Raw genomic sequence first — 21,757 nt, 5'->3', positions numbered from 1 at the left:
GGGAAGTATTTTGCAGGCAGAGTTAGAAAAGGGAGCAAGGAAGTGGGGGCGGTGGTGACAGGGAAGGGAGTGCGGGTCGAGTCGCAAAGGGAGGTGTTAAAGGAGGTGACAGGTTTCTACGCGGAGCTGTATAAAAAGCGAGAGGTGGATGGGATGGCGGGGGAGAGGTTTTTGGGGGAGCTGGAAAAGAGGGTAGAAGAAAGGGAGAGGGTGGATTTGGAGAGGGACGTCACGGAGGAAGAAGTGAAGGAGGTGTTGGGGCAGATGAAGAAGGGGAAGACGCCGGGTTTGGATGGGTTGCCGGCTGAATTTTACGAGCGTTTCTGGGGGGTGGTGGGGGAGGATGTGGTGGAGATGTTTCGGGAGGTGATGGAATCAGGGGTGGTCGGGGAGGGCTTTGCGGTGGGGGTGGTGGTGTTGTTGCATAAGAAAGGGGACAAGGAAGTGTTGAAGAACTGGAGACCGATTACTTTATTGAATGTGGATTACAAGTTGTTCTCAAAGGTGCTGGCAACAAGGATGGGGAAGGTGATGGGAGAGGTGGTGGGGGAAGATCAGACGTGTGCAGTGAAGGGTAGGAGGCTGGGGGATACGCAGTGGGTATGGAGAGATACTTTGGAGTACGTGGGAGAAAGGGGGTGGAAAGTGGTGATGGGTAGTGTAGATCTAGAGAAGGCATATGACAGTTTGGAGCATGGTTTCCTGTTTAAGGTGTTGGACCGGATGGGCTTCCCTGGGAAATTTGTGGGGTGGGTGAGAGCCCTGTATAGAGGGGCGAGGAGCAGGATCTCGGTGAAGGGCGTTTTGGGAGAGGAATTCAGGGTGGAGAGAGGGGTGCGCCAGGGGTGCCCCCTATCTCCGGAGCTGTTTGTGTGCGGCATAGAGCCGTTGGCACAGAGAGTGAGGAGAGATGGGAGAGTGAGAGGAATACCGGTACCGGGGGGAGGAGAAGTGAGAGTGACTCTGTATATGGATGACGTGATGTTTATGGTGCGGGATAGGGGGTCCTTGGAGAGGGTGGTGGAAAGCATTAAGGAATATGGGGAAGCAGCGGGGCCACGAGTGAACACAGGGAAAAGCAGTTTGTTAGCGGTGGGGGAATGGGCCGGGCTGGAGGAGGTGGGGTGGCAGGTAGAGAAGGAGGGTTTGAAGGTGTTGGGAGTCTATATGGATGTGAAGGGGAAGGGGGAACGGGCGTGGGAGGCGCTTCGAGGGCAGGTGAGGAAGGTGGTAGGACTATGGCGAACGAGGAAGTTGACGTTTCGGGGAAAGGTGGGGATTATGAAACAGTTTCTGCTGCCAACAATTTTGTTTGTGGCAACGGTATACCCGCCTACCTGGTTGCAGGTGAGGCGGGTGCAAAGGGAGATATGTCTCTTTTTCTGGGGTGGGCAGACGGAGAAGGTGGCGAGGAGGGAGCTATATAAGGGGGAGAACTTGGGAGGCTGGGGCGTGCCGGAACTAGAGGTGTTCCTGTACGTGCACTTTTGGAAAGGGGTGGTGCGAATTGCGGGTTTGGAGGGAAGGAAAGCGGCGGCGTTGTGCAGATATTGGGCGGGAAGGTTTTTAAGGAGGTTGGGATTATACGGAGAGAGGTGGACGGGCTTGTGGGCCGAGAGACCGCCCAAGTGGTATGCACGGGCCTGGGCCTTTTTGAGAGCGAAGGGGCTGGAGGAGTTAGGGTGCGAGGGACTGAGAGAAGCAAAGAAGGTGCTGAGAGGAATCAGAGCGAAGGACGAGATGGCAGATATAGGAGAGTTGTCAGAAGGGCAGGTGGGAAGGGCCTGGAAGGGGATAGTGGGGAAAAGATGGAAGGGGGAGCACGAGGATTTTGCGTGGCGAGCGGTCAGGAAAGTGCTACCGGTGAGGGCAGAGCAGCGGAAATGGGGTCTGCTAAGGTCAGGGGAGTGTCCGAGGGAACTGTGCAGCAGGGAGGAAACGGTGTTCCACGTGCTATGGGAATGCTCATATGCACAGAAGGTTTGGCAGAAGGTGGCGAAGTTTTGTAAAGAGATAGGGTGGGGGGATTGCGTGAGCTACGAGGGAGCGATGTACGGACTGGCGAGGCATAAAGCGTGGGAATGGGAGATTCGGGTTTTACTGTTGTGTACAAGGATGGCACTGTGGAAAACGCGATGTTTATTGGTACAGAAGGGGCTTTATTTCGCGCCACGGGAATGTGTGTATTTAGCGTACGCAGAGTTGGGGTACTATCGACGGAAAGGAGAAGGAGAGTGGGAAGGTATTGAGTGGCAGAAACTGTTTGAGTGAGAGGGCAGGGAAGGGGTGGGAAAGGTGGAGGAAACTGTTTGGATAGATGTTATGTTATGTGATGTTATTTTATGTTCAGCGTTGTTACTTAAGGGAGAGCTAAAATGGTTTTGTAGTTTGAACCTGTAACAAAGAGACAAGCGCTTTCCAGTTTTGTACGGGAAGGTTTGTTGTGCTGTGATGTGAAGGAGAGAGGTTTTTCCTGGTGGTGGTGAAGGAAGGATGCTTTTAATAAAAAAAAAAAAAAAAAAAAAAAAAAAAAATCTGTTCTTACGTTCTCGATGCGAGGACTGACGCATTGAACGCATTTTCCGGTGCCGGGAGCTGAACTCGGAGCTTGCTCCATCCGCTCCACACATCGGCCCGGTTTTGCAGTTTAATTGCCGAAAAAGACAGAGAAACACTTACTTTCACCCCGCCCCCGGCCTGGTATTGCAGTTCTTCCAGGACCGGCGCCAACCCAGTCCGGCAGACTGCCGGAACTATAGAGACAAAAAGTGAGCTGACTAGCAGCTTGCTTTTCTTTCTCCTGCTGCAGCGAGGGTTCTCGTCAGTCATGACGGGCTAGAGAAGGCGGTGCCGCCAGTACGTCCGAAAGGGTATCCGGTTGCGCAAGCGACCGTGCTTCCCAGGTTAGTAGCCAAAGGGTGCTCTGGCTCGCCAGACCCCGATAAAGCGAAAACCCCAGCTCGGGCTAGTAGCCGAAGACCTCGGTCGGTAGGCGAACGCCAGGGTTCGGAGGACGGAACGTGGAGCAACACCCCCAGGTCTCAAGGACGCCCTGATCCACTGTCGAGAACGCTCGAGGCACGGAGACCCCAGCTAGGGCGGAACGTCGACTGCGGATCCCGGAGGACCCTCCCAGGAGGGTAGACCAGCGAACCCGAGTCGGCGAAGAACCCCGACGCACCCCCCACGATGTCGGGACCCCGACAGGCGGCGGCGGACCCCCGACCATCGATCGACCCCCGGAGGCAGAGAGACTCTCAAAGCCCGGAACCCCGGCTGACGAGAGCCGCCTCCCGGCGGAGGACCCCGGATCCCGAGGACGCCCCCCGGACAACGACGGAGCGTCCCGTGCGACAGCGGAGCCCTCCGGACCCCCACGGCGCCTCGGTGACGACGACGGGCCCCGAACGGCGACGGCCCCCGGACCCCGGCGGCCCCGAGGACGCCCCCCCCAAGGGTCTCCCCACGCTGGTGGAGGAGCCCCGAACCCCCCCGATGCCGGACCCCCCCACGGACGACCCAGGGGAAGGAGCAGACGTGACGGCGCTCACGTTCCTCCCCTTCCCTCTTCCGGGCAAGCTGTTCTGCCCGACCTGCCACCCGCCGAGACAGTACAGGTCGCACGGCGACATGAACAAGCACCTGCGGCGCTTCCACCAACTGCGCCTAGCTTTTTACTGCTCCCTCTGCGGCACCGAATACGAGGCCTTGAAGCTCCTCAAGAACCACCAGAAGGTATGCCAAGGCCACGGAGCAGAGAGGAGACCCGGCACGCTGGTGAGGTCCGCCGCCCCGGCCCGGCGCACCCAGGCCGCGGCGCGGAGACCCGCCAGACCGGCCACCCCGCCGACAACCCCACCGGACCAGACCTCCGAGGACCGCCCTACGGAGAGACCTGCCCCGACGACGCCACCGTGCAGGCCTCCGCCCAGGGTCCCCCGACCGAACGCGACGCCCCGACCGGACAGCCCTCCACCGGGACCCCCGGGGCCACCCGAGGCCCCCGCCCCGCCGAGGATTCCGGAGCCGCCGGGAGGAACCGAGCCGCCGGGCGCCCTCCGGCCCCCGAGCGTGCCGGAATCTCCCGGTGCGGAGCCCTCCCCGCAGCAGAGGATGCCCTCTCCATGGCAGACCCTCTGGCTGGAGGAGCTCTCCCAGGCCACCACCTTCGAGGCTTTCGAGGCCTCGGTGGCCCGGCTCACAGAGGAGCTCTCGGCGGCCGCCCGGCCCGGCCAACCCCGAGGAAACAACAACAGACCGGCGACGCGACGAGACCACAGGCCCCAACCGCAGAGGCGACCCAGGCGCCAGCGCTACGACCCGGCGGCAGCCTCCCGGATCCAGAAGCTGTACCGGGCCAACCGTCCCAAGGCGGTGAGAGAAATCCTGGAGGGACCCTCGGCCTTCTGCCAGGTCCCCCGGGAGGCTCTCTTCAGATATTTCAGCAGGGTCTTCAACCCTCCAACGGATGCCGCCACCCCACGCCCCGCGACCGTCGAAGCGCTGACCCCCGTGCCCCCGGCGGAGGGGTTCGAGGACGCCTTCACGCCGCAGGAGGTGGAAGCCCGCCTGAAGAGGACCAGGGACACCGCCCCCGGCAAGGACGGGATCAGGTACGGTCTCCTTAAAAAACGTGACCCGGGCTGCCTTGTTCTTTCTGTTCTCTTCAACAGGTGCAGAGAGTTCCGGCGCACGCCCGCCGCCTGGAAGAGGGCCATGACGGTCCTCATCCACAAGAAGGGAGACCCGAACGACCCGGGCAACTGGCGACCCATCACCCTGTGCTCCACCGTCGCGAAACTCTACGCCGGCTGCCTGGCGGGCCGCATCGCCGACTGGGCGGTGACCGGCGGAGCCGTCAGCCGAAGCCAGAAGGGCTTCATGTCCACGGAGGGCTGCTACGAGCACAATTTCACCCTCCAAATGGCCCTGGACAACGCCCGGAGGACCAAGAAGCAGTGCGCGGTGGCGTGGCTGGACATTTCCAACGCCTTCGGGTCCGTGCCCCACCGCCACATCTTCGACACCCTCCGCGAGCTGGGCCTGCCGGACGGCGTCACCAACCTGGTGCGCGAGCTCTACCACGGCTGCACCACAACCGTCCGCGCCACCGACGGGGAGACCGCGGAGATCCCCATCCGGTCGGGAGTGAGGCAGGGCTGCCCCCTCAGCCCCATCATCTTCAACCTGGCCATGGAACCGCTCCTTCGAGCCGTGGCGGGCGGCCCCGGCGGGCTCGACCTCTACGGCGAGAAGCTGAGCGTCCTGGCCTACGCCGACGACCTCGTGCTCCTCGCCCCCGACGCCACCCAGCTGCAGCAGATGCTGGACGTGACGTCGGAGGCGGCCAGGTGGATGGGCCTGCGTTTCAACGTCGCCAAGTGCGCTTCCCTGCACGTCGACGGGAAGCAGAAGAGCCGCGTCCTGGACTCCACCCTCACGATCCAGGGCCAGGCGATGCGGCACCTGCGCGACGGAGAGGCCTACTGCCACCTGGGGACGCCCACCGGCCACCGGGCCAGGCAGACGCCGGAGGAAACCATCAACGGCATCGTGCAGGACGCGCACAAACTGGACTCGTCCCTGCTGGCCCCGTGGCAGAAGATCGACGCGGTGAACACTTTCCTCATCCCCCGCGTCGCGTTCGTCCTGAGAGGCTCGGCGGTCCCCAAGACCCCCCTCAAGAAGGCGGACGCCGAGATCCGACGGCTGCTCAAGAAGTGGCTGCACCTGCCGCTGCGGGCCAGCAACGAGGTCCTGCACATCCCCTACCGGCAGGGGGGTGCCAACGTGCCCCGCATGGGAGACCTCGGCGACATCGCCGTGGTCACCCACGCCTTCCGCCTCCTGACCTGCCCGGACGCGACGGTAAGTATCATCGCCGCCAGCGCCCTGGAGGAGACCGCCCGCAAGAGGATCGGCAGGCAACCCACCGGACGTGACTTGGCCACCTTCCTGAGCGGCTCGCTGGAGGGCGAGTTCAGCCGAGACGGCGGGGACTTTGCCTCGCTGTGGAGCCGAGCCCGCAACGCCACGCGCCGCCTCGGGAAGCGCATCGGCTGCGCCTGGACTTGGACCGAGGAGCGCCGGGAGCTGGCAGTCTCCCTGCAGCCAGCCCCGCACGCCGACCCCGTGACCGTGACGCCCCGCACGAGGACCTTCCTGGAGAGGTTCCTGAAGGACGCCGTCCGCAACAAATACGCCGGCGACCTGAGGGCCAAACCCGACCAGGGCAAGGTCTTCGACGTCACCTCGAAGTGGGACGCCAGCAACCACTTCATGCCCAGCGGGAGCTTCACGCGCTTCGCGGACTGGCGCTTCCTCCACCGCGCCCGCCTCAACTGCCTGCCTCTCAACGGGGCCGTCCGCTTCGGCCACCGGGACAAGAGGTGCCGACGGTGCGGCTACGCGGCCGAGACCCTCCCCCACGTGCTGTGCAGCTGCAAGCCGCACGCCAGGGCCTGGCAGCTCCGCCACAACGCCGTCCAGGACCGGCTGGTGAGGGCCATCCCGGCCGCCGCGGGGCAGGTCTCCGTCAACCGCACCGTCCCGGGCTGCGAGAGCCAGATGCGCCCCGACATCGTGATCACCGACGAGGAGGCCAAGAAGATCACCATCGTGGACGTCACCATCCCGTTCGAGAACCGGCGCCAAGCCTTCACCGACGCCCGGGCTCGCAAGCGGGAGAAGTACGCCCCGCTGGCCGACACCCTGAGGGGCCGCGGCTACGACGTGACGGTCGACGCGCTCATCGTGGGGACGCTCGGAGCCTGGGACCCCAGTAACGAGAGCGTCCTGCGCGCCTGCCGCGTCTCCCGCCGCTACGCCAAGCTGATGCGCTGCCTCATGGTGTCCGACACCATCCGGTGGTCCCGCGACATCTACGTGGAACACATCACGGGCCACCGCCAGTACACGGACCCCAGCAGGAGAACAGCCGCCGGACCGGACCCGGAGGGGACCGCCTGAACCGCCCCCCTCCGCAACAGACGGACCTTCGCTTCAAGAGGACTCATCAACGACGGACGACGACCCAGCGCCACCCGAAGAGGACCCCCGCGATAGACTGTATCTAGACTGAGACGCCTCATCCTCGGACCACTCCTCCCACCGTTGCGGACCATTGTCACGGGTATGTGTGTTTCTATCCTCTTTCTCTCTCAGCGTCGCGAAACCCCCCCCTCCCTCCCCCTCCCCACTCCCCTCTCCCCTTACCCCCGGGCTTAGTTGGCTAACTTTGTATCGCATGTAACCTAGGTGCGTTCCCAACCTCACCCCCATCCTTCTATTGTTAGTCCCTCGCCCGGGCGTTCTGTATTTCCCTATCGGCTTTGTCATCTTTTTTGGATTTACCATCCTTACCATTTACTGATAAAAGTCAATCTGTTCTTATCAGTTTAATCGCTGATACGTCCTCGATGTGAGGACCGACGCATTAAACGCATTTTTGGTGCCGGGAGCGGGCCTCGGAGCTTGCTCCAGCCCCTCCACGCATCGGCCCGGTATTGCAGTGCCTCCGGGCCCGGTGCCTGCTCCCCTCCCGGGGGAGCGCCGCCTTCCTCCTCTCTGGGTTCCAAAAGCAGCGGCAGCGGCAGCAGGGGCGGGGCCCCTGGGCGGCCCCAGGGGGCAGGCCCTATGCAAAGGGCTGGCTGCCGCCGCGGGGCGGGCAGCCCACTGGCAGGGGAGGGAGCGCGCGCCCTCCTGCTCGGCAGGCAGCACGGCCCCGCTGCCGCCGCCGCCTCCCGCCGGGGGGGAGGCCGGGGCCCCGGGCGGGACCCCGGGGCCCGGGCCGGGGCGGGCAGGCGGGCGGGGGGTGCGGGGCGGGAGCCCGCCCAGCTCGCCGGGGCCCGCCGCGGGCCCGGAAGCGGCGCCCGGAGGGTGGGTCGGGGAGGCCGGGGCCCTCCCGGCTATTGGCAGGCAGGCCTTGCAGCCTCCTTTTCCGCGTCGGCCTGCGAGGCCCCTTAAGACCAGACGCTGCCTTCGTCGAGCGACGGCGTCGTCGTCGCCGCCGCCGCCGCCGCCGCCCAAAGCCAGAGCGGGCGAGCGGCGGGGCGTGTGCAAGCGCAAGTCAAGTGAAAGCAGTAGACGGAGACCGGGGCAAGCGGAAGGAAGGAAGGAAGGAAGGAAGGAAGGAGGCCCGAGTGGAGTCGAGCCTAGCCTGCAGCGCGATGCTACCAGCTAGTGGAGCGACCCAAGCGCTGGCTTGCGTCCAGAGATGCTTCTCGAGCAAACCCCGGGCGGGCGGGCAGGCCGTCCTTCTCCCCTTGTACTCGGCCTCGGCTGGAGTGCTGCGGTCGCTCGGTCGGTCGGTCGGTTTTGGGCTGGCTCCACAATTCCAAAAGGACGGGCGTGACGTGGAGAAGCTGGAGAGAGTCCGTCCAGAGAAGAGCCACGCCAGCCGCGCGCGCGATCACAGGTCAGGGAAGCCGACCCTACCGTGACAGGCTGAGAGCCCTGCCTGCCTGCCTGCCTGCCTGCCTGCCTGCCTGCCTGGAGAAAGCCCAGGCTCGCTCGCTCGCTCGCTCGCTCGCTCGGGGGCGGTCTGATGGCCACCTCGAAGTTGACCACCAACCAGTAGCTGGGGGAACGCGTTTGTTCCCCAGAGCGAGCGAGCGAGCGAGCGAGCCCCAAGGAAGGGAAGGGAAGGGAAGGGAAGGGAAGGGAAGGGAAGGGAAGGGAAGGGAAGGGAGGACGACCCGGTCGAACGGTCCTCAACTAACTAACTCCTACAAGGCTGTTTCAGGCTGGACACGAGGAAGAATTGCTTTCCTGTCCGAGCCCCCAAGGCAAGGTCTGTCGGGAACAGCCTGCCACCGGAGGTGGTTCGGTTCGGTTCGGTTCGGTTCGGTTCGGTTCGAGCGCCTGCCTCCCTTGAACCCCTTCGACAGCAAACGGGATGCTTCTCTTGCTGGGATCCACTGAGCCCAGCGGACGGACGGACTTCCTTCCTTCCTTCCTTCCTTCCTTCCTTCCTTCCTTCCTTCCTTCCGGCCGGCCGGCCCTTTGGGCAGGCGGGGCTGGACGGACTCGATGATCTTCCGAGGTCCCTTCCAGCCCGAACGTCGATGAACTCGTCGAGTCGAGGAAGGAGCGGCACGCACCTGCCCGCCCGCCCGCAGGAGAGAGAGCGAGCCAGCCAGTCGCTCAGTCGCCAGGCTCCGGGACCGGCCGCCGCCGCCGCCGGGGCCGCCCCCGGCCCTGCTCGCCGGGCCCCCTGGGCCGCCGGCCCGGGGTGCCCGCTCCCCCTCCGGCCTCGAGCAGGTTATCGCTTCTCGGCCTCTTGAAGGCTCAGATCAAGTGTAGTATCGGCTGTTTTCAGTGGAAAAACTGACGTGCTAGGCATGCGGGGTCTTTAGACACCCATGAGCAGCGCAGCGCACGAGACGGAGGAGACAGTGACACAGAGTGGAATGGCTGCTTCGAAGGCGAGGTCGGATATGCAGATGAATATGCAGATGAGTATGCAGATTACGGCGGAGGCAGGAACCGAGGCGGAGAGAGTCCGGGAGCAGAGACGTCGGTTGGCGAACCATATCGGTGACTGGGCGGAGACCAGAGATGGTGAGCAAATGGCGATGGAGGAGGAGAAGGAGGAGGAGGGGTGGACCCGCGTTCAACGGAAAGGGAAGGCCCACGTGGGAGCGGGGGGGCAGAAGACCCCTGAAGATGGAGGAGGAGCCTCGCCGGCGGCAGGAAGTCGTCGGGAGACACCAGGGCCAGAGGCAGAAGCAGAGCCTGAAGAAGCAGGAAATGGTGGCCAGGGCACAAAATGGAGGGTGAAAATAACCCTCAGCCCTGAGGGCTACAAAGGAAGTAAGACACTGAGGCGTGGGGAGTTCATGGCAGAGGTGCTCCTGAAGCTTCTCAAAGTGAACCCGAGAGACTTGTACTGTGTAATTGCTTTCGATAACAGAAAAGTTTGGAATGTCACGTTCGAAAATGGGAGCAGTTACGCAGCATTTTGGAAGGCACATGAGGAGGCCCAGAACAGAGGGGATTTGGAGGGCCTGGTTTTTGACATGGGGCGGAGAGCACGAGAGAGAATTCTCTACATCAAGATGTTTACTGAGGTGGACCAAAAAGAAGAAGTTAAAAGATGGCTGGAGCAGAGGGTGGAACGGGTGGCTGTTGTCGAGAGAGAGTGTGATCGCTGGGGGGTGTGGACCGGGGCATGGAAAGCAAAGGTGACGCTCTGCGAGGTGGTGGGAAAGCCCGGGGCAGTCAAGCACTTAGCTTCGGCGGTGCAAATTGGGCCATGCAGAGGTTACGTGGTATATCACGATCAGCCCAAGTTGTGTAACCGGTGCGGGCAAGAGGGGCATTTGGCGGCGTTCTGTCGCCTTACTGTGTGTTACCGCTGTCGGGGCCTGGGGCACACAGCCCAATTCTGTAAGGGGAGCATTGTGTGTCCAGGGTGCGGGCAGGAGGGACACACGCAGCAGGCGTGCCCCTCGTCCTACGCTAACCGCGTACGGATGGCGGGGAGTCGTGAGGAGGCCCGGGAGGAAACGAGAATACTGGAGGAGGAGGAGGAGGAGGCGCAGAGGTTGGTGCCAGAGCAAGGGGACGAGATGTGCGTGGAGGAAACGCAGGTTGAGGAAAGATTCGAGAACGAGGAGAAGGTTTACGAGGGGATCGAAGAGGCAGCCAAAGAGCTGGTGGAGGAGGAAAATGTGGAGAAGTGGACACAGAAAACAGAGGAGGAAGGAAGGGAGGCTGAGGGATTGCAACACTTGAGGGGTATGGTAGCAGATTTGGAAAGGCAACATGGAAAGGGACAAAAGCCGAGTCGTATAAAAGAGAAAGCGTGGGTAGAACAACTGGAGGAGATGGAGGCCATTGAGCAAGGGCGAGACGGGAGTCTCAAGAAAAGGAAGAACTCCGGCGGGGAGGAAAAGGAGACGAAGAAGCCGGGGGTACAAACCGACGGTGGAAAGGAAAGAGGGAAAGGGAAGAAGAAAGAAAAGGGAGAGGGGGAAAGGGAAACGGCAGACATTTTGGGATTTTTGAACCCAAAAGCAGTGGGGGAGCGTTTGAAAACTTCAGGGAAATGGCGGAAAGGGGTGGAATCCGTGCTGGAGACATCGGAGAGTGAGAGTGGGGAAGAAGTGTGAAAAAGGGGAAGTTTTTGTTGTTGCTACTCGCCATGGCAGGGGCATTGTGTGTTGTCTCCTTAAATGTGAGGAGTCTAGCGTCTAAGAAACGGTGGGAAAGGATGGGAGGGTTTTTGAGGGCGGTGAGGGCTGATATTATTTGTTTACAAGAGTGTGGGATCGGGTGGGAAGAAGATTACGGGGTGCTACGGAGAAGATGGGACAAGGGAAGATCGTGGTGGGCGGGGGCGGGTGGAAATAAAGCGGCGGGGGTGGGAATCTTAGTGGATGAAACACGGGTAACAGTAACCGGGGTAGAGGTCTTAGTTGAGGGGCGCCTGCAACACATGAAGGTGGAGGTGGGGGGGGAGGAGGTGGGGGTTTTCAATGTCTACGCCCCGGCGGTGAAGGAGGAACGGAGGGAATTCTTTCGGAGATTGGCGATATGTGGGGGAGGGGGAGGGAAGAAAGTTTTTGTCGGAGATTTCAACTGCATTCTCGAGGGAGGAGATAGGGAAGGGGGGGTTGGCGGGGGAAGTTTGGATAGTACAGGGAGGTGTTTGGGGAATTGGATTCGGGAAGAGGGGCTGGTGGATGTCTGGAAGGGAGAGCGGGTGGGAACGAGGATTGACCCCAGGGGACAGAAGGTTTCGAGAATTGATTTTGTGTTGGTTTCGGAAGGAGTGGGGGTGGAAAGGAAGGAGGTGGTGGAAGTGGGTTTTAGTGATCACAAGATGTTGAGGGTACAGTTACGGGTCGGGGGAGGGAGAGGGAAGGGGGTGTGGAAGCTGAACACGAGGGTGCTGGACGACGAACGGGTGTGTAAAGCCTTTGGGAGGGAATATGAGAGGTGGAGAACAACAAGAGTGCTGTTTAAATCACATTGGGATTGGTGGAGGGTTATGAAGGAGAAGATCAAGGGGTGGTTTAGTAGAGTTGGAAAACGGCAAGCGTGGGAGAAGAGGAAGGAGCTGGGGAGATTGCAGGGGAAGGTTCAGGGGCTGATTCGAGAAGCGATGGGGGGAAAGGAAGTGAAGCGGGAGCTGGGGGAGGCGAAACGGGCGGTAGAGGAATGGTTTCGGGGGAAGGAACAGGAAAGGATGTTTTTAGCACGGGCTCCGTGGATGGGGGAGGGGGAGGAATGGGGGAAGTATTTTGCAGGCAGAGTTAGAAAAGGGAGCAAGGAAGTGGGGGCGGTGGTGACAGGGAAGGGAGTGCGGGTCGAGTCGCAAAGGGAGGTGTTAAAGGAGGTGACAGGTTTCTACGCGGAGCTGTATAAAAAGCGAGAGGTGGATGGGATGGCGGGGGAGAGGTTTTTGGGGGAGCTGGAAAAGAGGGTAGAAGAAAGGGAGAGGGTGGATTTGGAGAGGGACGTCACGGAGGAAGAAGTGAAGGAGGTGTTGGGGCAGATGAAGAAGGGGAAGACGCCGGGTTTGGATGGGTTGCCGGCTGAATTTTACGAGCGTTTCTGGGGGGTGGTGGGGGAGGATGTGGTGGAGATGTTTCGGGAGGTGATGGAATCAGGGGTGGTCGGGGAGGGCTTTGCGGTGGGGGTGGTGGTGTTGTTGCATAAGAAAGGGGACAAGGAAGTGTTGAAGAACTGGAGACCGATTACTTTATTGAATGTGGATTACAAGTTGTTCTCAAAGGTGCTGGCAACAAGGATGGGGAAGGTGATGGGAGAGGTGGTGGGGGAAGATCAGACGTGTGCAGTGAAGGGTAGGAGGCTGGGGGATACGCAGTGGGTATGGAGAGATACTTTGGAGTACGTGGGAGAAAGGGGGTGGAAAGTGGTGATGGGTAGTGTAGATCTAGAGAAGGCATATGACAGTTTGGAGCATGGTTTCCTGTTTAAGGTGTTGGACCGGATGGGCTTCCCTGGGAAATTTGTGGGGTGGGTGAGAGCCCTGTATAGAGGGGCGAGGAGCAGGATCTCGGTGAAGGGCGTTTTGGGAGAGGAATTCAGGGTGGAGAGAGGGGTGCGCCAGGGGTGCCCCCTATCTCCGGAGCTGTTTGTGTGCGGCATAGAGCCGTTGGCACAGAGAGTGAGGAGAGATGGGAGAGTGAGAGGAATACCGGTACCGGGGGGAGGAGAAGTGAGAGTGACTCTGTATATGGATGACGTGATGTTTATGGTGCGGGATAGGGGGTCCTTGGAGAGGGTGGTGGAAAGCATTAAGGAATATGGGGAAGCAGCGGGGCCACGAGTGAACACAGGGAAAAGCAGTTTGTTAGCGGTGGGGGAATGGGCCGGGCTGGAGGAGGTGGGGTGGCAGGTAGAGAAGGAGGGTTTGAAGGTGTTGGGAGTCTATATGGATGTGAAGGGGAAGGGGGAACGGGCGTGGGAGGCGCTTCGAGGGCAGGTGAGGAAGGTGGTAGGACTATGGCGAACGAGGAAGTTGACGTTTCGGGGAAAGGTGGGGATTATGAAACAGTTTCTGCTGCCAACAATTTTGTTTGTGGCAACGGTATACCCGCCTACCTGGTTGCAGGTGAGGCGGGTGCAAAGGGAGATATGTCTCTTTTTCTGGGGTGGGCAGACGGAGAAGGTGGCGAGGAGGGAGCTATATAAGGGGGAGAACTTGGGAGGCTGGGGCGTGCCGGAACTAGAGGTGTTCCTGTACGTGCACTTTTGGAAAGGGGTGGTGCGAATTGCGGGTTTGGAGGGAAGGAAAGCGGCGGCGTTGTGCAGATATTGGGCGGGAAGGTTTTTAAGGAGGTTGGGATTATACGGAGAGAGGTGGACGGGCTTGTGGGCCGAGAGACCGCCCAAGTGGTATGCACGGGCCTGGGCCTTTTTGAGAGCGAAGGGGCTGGAGGAGTTAGGGTGCGAGGGACTGAGAGAAGCAAAGAAGGTGCTGAGAGGAATCAGAGCGAAGGACGAGATGGCAGATATAGGAGAGTTGTCAGAAGGGCAGGTGGGAAGGGCCTGGAAGGGGATAGTGGGGAAAAGATGGAAGGGGGAGCACGAGGATTTTGCGTGGCGAGCGGTCAGGAAAGTGCTACCGGTGAGGGCAGAGCAGCGGAAATGGGGTCTGCTAAGGTCAGGGGAGTGTCCGAGGGAACTGTGCAGCAGGGAGGAAACGGTGTTCCACGTGCTATGGGAATGCTCATATGCACAGAAGGTTTGGCAGAAGGTGGCGAAGTTTTGTAAAGAGATAGGGTGGGGGGATTGCGTGAGCTACGAGGGAGCGATGTACGGACTGGCGAGGCATAAAGCGTGGGAATGGGAGATTCGGGTTTTACTGTTGTGTACAAGGATGGCACTGTGGAAAACGCGATGTTTATTGGTACAGAAGGGGCTTTATTTCGCGCCACGGGAATGTGTGTATTTAGCGTACGCAGAGTTGGGGTACTATCGACGGAAAGGAGAAGGAGAGTGGGAAGGTATTGAGTGGCAGAAACTGTTTGAGTGAGAGGGCAGGGAAGGGGTGGGAAAGGTGGAGGAAACTGTTTGGATAGATGTTATGTTATGTGATGTTATTTTATGTTCAGCGTTGTTACTTAAGGGAGAGCTAAAATGGTTTTGTAGTTTGAACCTGTAACAAAGAGACAAGCGCTTTCCAGTTTTGTACGGGAAGGTTTGTTGTGCTGTGATGTGAAGGAGAGAGGTTTTTCCTGGTGGTGGTGAAGGAAGGATGCTTTTAATAAAAAAAAAAAAAAAAAAAAAAAAAAAAAAAAAAAAATCTGTTCTTACGTTCTCGATGCGAGGACTGACGCATTGAACGCATTTTCCGGTGCCGGGAGCGGAACTCGGAGCTTGCTCCATCCGCTCCACACATCGGCCCGGTTTTGCAGTTTAATTGCCGAAAAAGACAGAGAAACACTTACTCTCGCCCCGCGCCCGGCCTGGTATTGCACTACTTCCAGGACCGGCGCCAACCCAGTCCGGCAGACTGCCGGAACTATAGAGACAAAAAGTGAGCTGACTAGCAGCTTGCTTTTCTTTCTCCTGCTGCAGCGAGGGTTCTCGTCAGTCATGACGGGCTAGAGAAGGCGGTGCCGCCAGTACGTCCGAAAGGGTATCCGGTTGCGCAAGCGACCGTGCTTCCCAGGTTAGTAGCCAAAGGGTGCTCTGGCTCGCCGGACCCCGATAAAGCGAAAACCCCAGCTCGGGCTAGTAGCCGAAGACCTCGGTCGGTAGGCGAACGCCAGGGTTCGGAGGACGGAACGTGGAGCAACACCCCCAGGTCTCAAGGACGCCCTGATCCACTGTCGAGAACGCTCGAGGCACGGAGACCCCAGCTAGGGCGGAACGTCGACTACGGATCCCGGAGGACCCTCCCAGGAGGGTAGACCAGCGAACCCGAGCCGGCGAAGAACCCCGACGCACCCCCCCACGATGTCGGGACCCCGACAGGCGGCGGCGGACCCCCGACCATCGATCGACCCCCGGAGGCAGAGAGACTCTCAAAGCCCGGAACCCCGGCTGACGAGAGCCGCCTCCCGGCGGAGGACCCCGGAGCCCGAGGACGCCCCCCGGACAACGACGGAGCGTCCCGTGCGACAGCGGAGCCCTCCGGACCCCCACGGCGCCCCGGTGACGACGACGGGCCCCGAACGGCGACGGCCCCCGGACCCCGGCGGCCCCGAGGACGCCCCCCCCAAGGGTCTCCCCACGCTGGTGGAGGAGCCCCGAACCCCCCCGATGCCGGACCCCCCCACGGACGACCCAGGGGAAGGAGCAGACGTGACGGCGCTCACGTTCCTCCCCTTCCCTCTTCCGGGCAAGCTGTTCTGCCCGACCTGCCACCCGCCGAGACAGTACAGGTCGCACGGCGACATGAACAAGCACCTGCGGCGCTTCCACCAGCTGCGCCTAGCTTTTTACTGCTCCCTCTGCGGCACCGAATACGAGGCCTTGAAACTCCTCAAGAACCACCAGAAGGTATGCCAAGGCCACGGAGCAGAGAGGAGACCCGGCACGCTGGTGAGGTCCGCCGCCCCGGCCCGGCGCACCCAGGCCGCGGCGCGGAGACCCGCCAGACCGGCCACCCCGCCGACAACCCCACCGGACCAGACCTCCGAGGACCGCCCTACGGAGAGACCTGCCCCGACGACGCCACCGTGCAGGCCTCCGCCCAGGGTCCCCCGACCGAACGCGACGCCCCGACCGGACAGCCCTCCACCGGGACCCCCGGGGCCACCCGAGGCCCCCGCCCCGCCGAGGATTCCGGAGCCGCCGGGAGGAACCGAGCCGCCGGGCGCCCTCCGGCCCCCGAGCGTGCCGGAATCTCCCGGTGCGGAGCCCTCCCCGCAGCAGAGGATGCCCTCTCCATGGCAGACCCTCTGGCTGGAGGAGCTCTCCCAGGCCACCACCTTCGAGGCTTTCGAGGCCTCGGTGGCCCGGCTCACAGAGGAGCTCTCGGCGGCCGCCCGGCCCGGCCAACCCCGAGGAAACAACAACAGACCGGCGACGCGACGAGACCACAGGCCCCAACCGCAGAGGCGACCCAGGCGCCAGCGCTACGACCCGGCGGCGGCCTCCCGGATCCAGAAGCTGTACCGGGCCAACCGTCCCAAGGCGGTGAGAGAAATCCTGGAGGGACCCTCGGCCTTCTGCCAGGTCCCCCGGGAGGCTCTCTTCAGATATTTCAGCAGGGTCTTCAACCCTCCAACGGATGCCGCCACCCCACGCCCCGCGACCGTCGAAGCGCTGACCCCCGTGCCCCCGGCGGAGGGGTTCGAGGACGCCTTCACGCCGCAGGAGGTGGAAGCCCGCCTGAAGAGGACCAGGGACACCGCCCCCGGCAAGGACGGGATCAGGTACGGTCTCCTTAAAAAACGTGACCCGGGCTGCCTTGTTCTTTCTGTTCTCTTCAACAGGTGCAGAGAGTTCCGGCGCACGCCCGCCGCCTGGAAGAGGGCCATGACGGTCCTCATCCACAAGAAGGGAGACCCGAACGACCCGGGCAACTGGCGACCCATCACCCTGTGCTCCACCGTCGCGAAACTCTACGCCGGCTGCCTGGCGGGCCGCATCGCCGACTGGGCGGTGACCGGCGGAGCCGTCAGCCGAAGCCAGAAGGGCTTCATGTCCACGGAGGGCTGCTACGAGCACAATTTCACCCTCCAGATGGCCCTGGACAACGCCCGGAGGACCAAGAAGCAGTGCGCGGTGGCGTGGCTGGACATTTCCAACGCCTTCGGGTCCGTGCCCCACCGCCACATCTTCGACACCCTCCGCGAGCTGGGCCTGCCGGACGGCGTCACCAACCTGGTGCGCGAGCTCTACCACGGCTGCACCACAACCGTCCGCGCCACCGACGGGGAGACCGCGGAGATCCCCATCCGGTCGGGAGTGAGGCAGGGCTGCCCCCTCAGCCCCATCATCTTCAACCTGGCCATGGAACCGCTCCTTCGAGCCGTGGCGGGCGGCCCCGGCGGGCTCCACCTCTACGGCGAGAAGCTGAGCGTCCTGGCCTACGCCGACGACCTCGTGCTCCTCGCCCCCGACGCCACCCAGCTGCAGCAGATGCTGGACGTGACGTCGGAGGCGGCCAGGTGGATGGGCCTGCGTTTCAACGTCGCCAAGTGCGCTTCCCTGCACGTCGACGGGAAGCAGAAGAGCCGCGTCCTGGACTCCACCGTCACGATCCAGGGCCAGGCGATGCGGCACCTGCGCGACGGAGAGGCCTACTGCCACCTGGGGACGCCCACCGGCCACCGGGCCAGGCAGACGCCGGAGGAAACCATCAACGGCATCGTGCAGGACGCGCACAAACTGGACTCGTCCCTGCTGGCCCCGTGGCAGAAGATCGACGCGGTGAACACTTTCCTCATCCCCCGCGTCGCATTCGTCCTGAGAGGCTCGGCGGTCCCCAAGACCCCCCTCAAGAAGGCGGACGCCGAGATCCGACGGCTGCTCAAGAAGTGGCTGCACCTGCCGCTGCGGGCCAGCAACGAGGTCCTGCACATCCCCTACCGGCAGGGGGGTGCCAACGTGCCCCGCATGGGAGACCTCGGCGACATCGCCGTGGTCACCCACGCCTTCCGCCTCCTGACCTGCCCGGACGCGACGGTAAGTATCATCGCCGCCAGCGCCCTGGAGGAGACCGCCCGCAAGAGGATCGGCAGGCAACCCACCGGACGTGACTTGGCCACCTTCCTGAGCGGCTCGCTGGAGGGCGAGTTCAGCCGAGACGGCGGGGACTTTGCCTCGCTGTGGAGCCGAGCCCGCAACGCCACGCGCCGCCTCGGGAAGCGCATCGGCTGCGCCTGGACTTGGACCGAGGAGCGCCGGGAGCTGGCAGTCTCCCTGCAGCCAGCCCCGCACGCCGACTCCGTGACCGTGACGCCCCGCACGAGGACCTTCCTGGAGAGGTTCCTGAAGGACGCCGTCCGCAACAAATACGCCGGCGACCTGAGGGCCAAACCCGACCAGGGCAAGGTCTTCGACGTCACCTCGAAGTGGGACGCCAGCAACCACTTCATGCCCAGCGGGAGCTTCACGCGCTTCGCGGACTGGCGCTTCCTCCACCGCGCCCGCCTCAACTGCCTGCCTCTCAACGGGGCCGTCCGCTTCGGCCACCGGGACAAGAGGTGCCGCCGGTGCGGCTACGCGGCCGAGACCCTCCCCCACGTGCTGTGCAGCTGCAAGCCGCACGCCAGGGCCTGGCAGCTCCGCCACAACGCCGTCCAGGACCGGCTGGTGAGGGCCATCCCGGCCGCCGCGGGGCAGGTCTCCGTCAACCGCACCGTCCCGGGCTGCGAGAGCCAGATGCGCCCCGACATCGTGATCACCGACGAGGAGGCCAAGAAGATCACCATCGTGGACGTCACCATCCCGTTCGAGAACCGGCGCCAAGCCTTCGCCGACGCCCGGGCTCGCAAGCGGGAGAAGTACGCCCCGCTGGCCGACACCTTGAGGGGCCGCGGCTACGACGTGACGGTCGACGCGCTCATCGTGGGGACGCTCGGAGCCTGGGACCCCAGTAACGAGAGCGTCCTGCGCGCCTGCCGCGTCTCCCGCCGCTACGCCAAGCTGATGCGCTGCCTCATGGTGTCCGACACCATCCGGTGGTCCCACGACATCTACGTGGAACACATCACGGGCCACCGCCAGTACACGGACCCCAGCAGGAGAACAGCCGCCGGACCGGACCCGGAGGGGACCGCCTGAACCGCCCCCCTCCGCAACAGACGGACCTTCGCTTCAAGAGGACTCATCAACGACGGACGACGACCCAGCGCCACCCGAAGAGGACCCCCGCGATAGACTGTATCTAGACTGAGACGCTTCATCTTCGGACCACTTCTCCCACCGTCGCGGACCATTGTCACGGGTATGTGTGTTTCTATCCTCTTTCTCTCTCAGCGTCGCGAAACCCCCCCCTCCCTCCCCCTCCCCACTCCCCTCTCCCCTTACCCCCGGGCTTAGTTGGCTAACTTTGTATCGCATGTAACCTAGGTGCGTTCCCAACCTCACCCCCATCCTTTTATTGTTAGTCCCTCGCCCGGGCGTTCTGTATTTCCCTATCGGCTTTGTCATCTTTTTTGGATTTACCATCCTTACCATTTACTGATAAAAGTCAATCTGTTCTTATCAGTTTAATCGCTGATACGTCCTCGATGTGAGGACCGACGCATTAAACGCATTTTTGGTGCCGGGAGCGGGCCTCGGAGCTTGCTCCAGCCCCTCCACGCATCGGCCCGGTATTGCAGTGCCTCCGGGCCCGGTGCCTGCTCCCCTCCCGGGGGAGCGCCGCCTTCCTCCTCTCTGGGTTCCAAAAGCAGCGGCAGCGGCAGCAGGGGCGGGGCCCCTGGGCGGCCCCAGGGGGCAGGCCCTATGCAAAGGGCTGGCTGCCGCCGCGGGGCGGGCAGCCCACTGGCAGGGGAGGGAGCGCGCGCCCTCCTGCTCGGCAGGCAGCACGGCCCCGCTGCCGCCGCCGCCTCCCGCCGGGGGGGAGGCCGGGGCCCCGGGCGGGACCCCGGGGCCCGGGCCGGGGCGGGCAGGCGGGCGGGGGGTGCGGGGCGGGAGCCCGCCCAGCTCGCCGGGGCCCGCCGCGGGCCCGGAAGCGGCGCCCGGAGGGTGGGTCGGGGAGGCCGGGGCCCTCCCGGCTATTGGCAGGCAGGCCTTGCAGCCTCCTTTTCCGCGTCGGCCTGCGAGGCCCCTTAAGACCAGACGCTGCCTTCGTCGAGCGTCGTCGTCGGCGTCGCCGCTGCCCAAAGCCAGAGCGGGCGGGTGGGCGAGCGGCGGGACGTGTGCAAGCGCAAGTCAAATGAAAGCAGTAGACGGAGACCGGGGCAAGCGGAAGGAAGGAAGGAAGGAAGGAAGGAAGGAAGGAAGGAAGGAGGCCCGAGTGGAGTCGAGCCGAGCCTGCAGCGCGATGCTGCCAGCTAGTGGAGCGACCCAAGCGCTGGCTTGCGTCCAGAGATGCTTCTCGAGCAAACCCCGGGCGGGCGGGCGGGCCGTCCTTCTCCCCTTGTACTCGGCCTCGGCTGGAGTGCTGCGGTCGCTCGGTCGGTTTTGGGCTGGCTCCACAATTCCAAAAGGACGGGCGTGACGTGGAGAAGCTGGAGAGAGTCCGTCCAGAGAAGAGCCACGCCCGCCGCGCGCGCGCTCACAGGTCAGGGAAGCCGACCCTACCATGACAGGCTGAGAGCCCTGCCTGCCTGCCTGCCTGCCTGCCTGCCTGCCTGCCTGGAGAAAGCCCAGGCTCGCTCGCTCGCTCGGGGGCGGTCTGATGGCCACCTCGAAGTTGACCACCAACCAGTAGCTGGGGGAACGCGTTTGTTCCCCAGAGCGAGCGAGCGAGCGAGCGAGCCCCAAGGAAGGGAAGGGAAGGGAGGACGACCCGGTCGAACGGTCCTCAACTAACTAACTCCTACAAGGCTGTTTCAGGCTGGACACGAGGAACAATTGCTTTCCTGTCCGAGCCCCCAAGGCAAGGTCTGTCGGGAACAGCCTGCCACCGGAGGTGGTTCGGTTCGGTTCGGTTCGGTTCGGTTCGGTTCGAGCGCCTGCCTCCCTTGAACCCCTTCGACAGCAAACGGGATGCTTCTCTTGCTGGGATCCACTGAGCCCAGCGGACGGACTTCCTTCCTTCCTTCCTTCCTTCCGGCCGGCCGGCCCTTTGGGCAGGCGGGGCTGGACGGACTCGATGATCTTCCGAGGTCCCTTCCAGCCCGAACGTCGATGAACTCGTCGAGTCGAGGAAGGAGCGGCACGCACCTGCCCGCCCGCCCGCCCGCCCGCCCGCCCGCAGGAGAGAGAGCGAGCCAGCCAGTCGCTCAGTCGCCAGGCTCCGGGACCGGCCGCCGCCGCCGCCGCCGCCGCCGCCGGGGCCGCCCCCGGCCCTGCTCGCCGGGCCCCCTGGGCCGCCGGCCCGGGGTGCCCGCTCCCCCTCCGGCCTCGAGCAGGTTATCGCTTCTCGGCCTCTTGAAGGCTCAGATCGGGTTGGCGGACGGGCCTTGGTCCGGCCGCTGCCTGGTCGGGCCTCGAGAGGCCGGGCGCCGGGGAGGACGGAGGCGGCGGGTGGCAGCGATGGCTGAGAGGAAAGCGGTGGCGTTGGCTGGTGTGACGGAGGTGGCGATGGAGGAGGGAGCAGAAAGGAGAGAAGCCCGGGAAGATCGTGATTGGCGGGAGAGTGGAAGCGGAGGTCAGAAGGTCGGAGGAGCGCTTGGAGGCCGAGGTGAGCGTTCGGCGGAGGAGGAAGGGTGGA

The 21,757-nt window shown here is 63.0% G+C and overlaps 2 non-coding genes across 2 annotated transcripts; both read left to right on the top strand.

Annotated features, from left to right (window-relative positions):
• Positions 1-7,349: 7,349 nt before the first annotated feature.
• Positions 7,350-7,536, top strand: LOC132247846 (U2 spliceosomal RNA). Its single transcript, XR_009459271.1, has one exon. It is a non-coding gene; the product is annotated as a U2 spliceosomal RNA (small nuclear RNA).
• Positions 7,537-19,595: 12,059 nt separating this feature from the next.
• On the top strand, positions 19,596-19,782 carry LOC132247845 (U2 spliceosomal RNA). Its single transcript, XR_009459270.1, has one exon. It is a non-coding gene; the product is annotated as a U2 spliceosomal RNA (small nuclear RNA).
• Positions 19,783-21,757: the final 1,975 nt, after the last annotated feature.

The sequence above is a fragment of the Alligator mississippiensis genome, chromosome 1 (assembly GCF_030867095.1).
Source record: "Alligator mississippiensis isolate rAllMis1 chromosome 1, rAllMis1, whole genome shotgun sequence".
Lineage (NCBI taxonomy): Eukaryota > Metazoa > Chordata > Crocodylia > Alligatoridae > Alligator > Alligator mississippiensis.
Note: the sequence above shows the minus strand (reverse complement) of the source record. Positions and strands in the feature narration are given on the sequence as shown.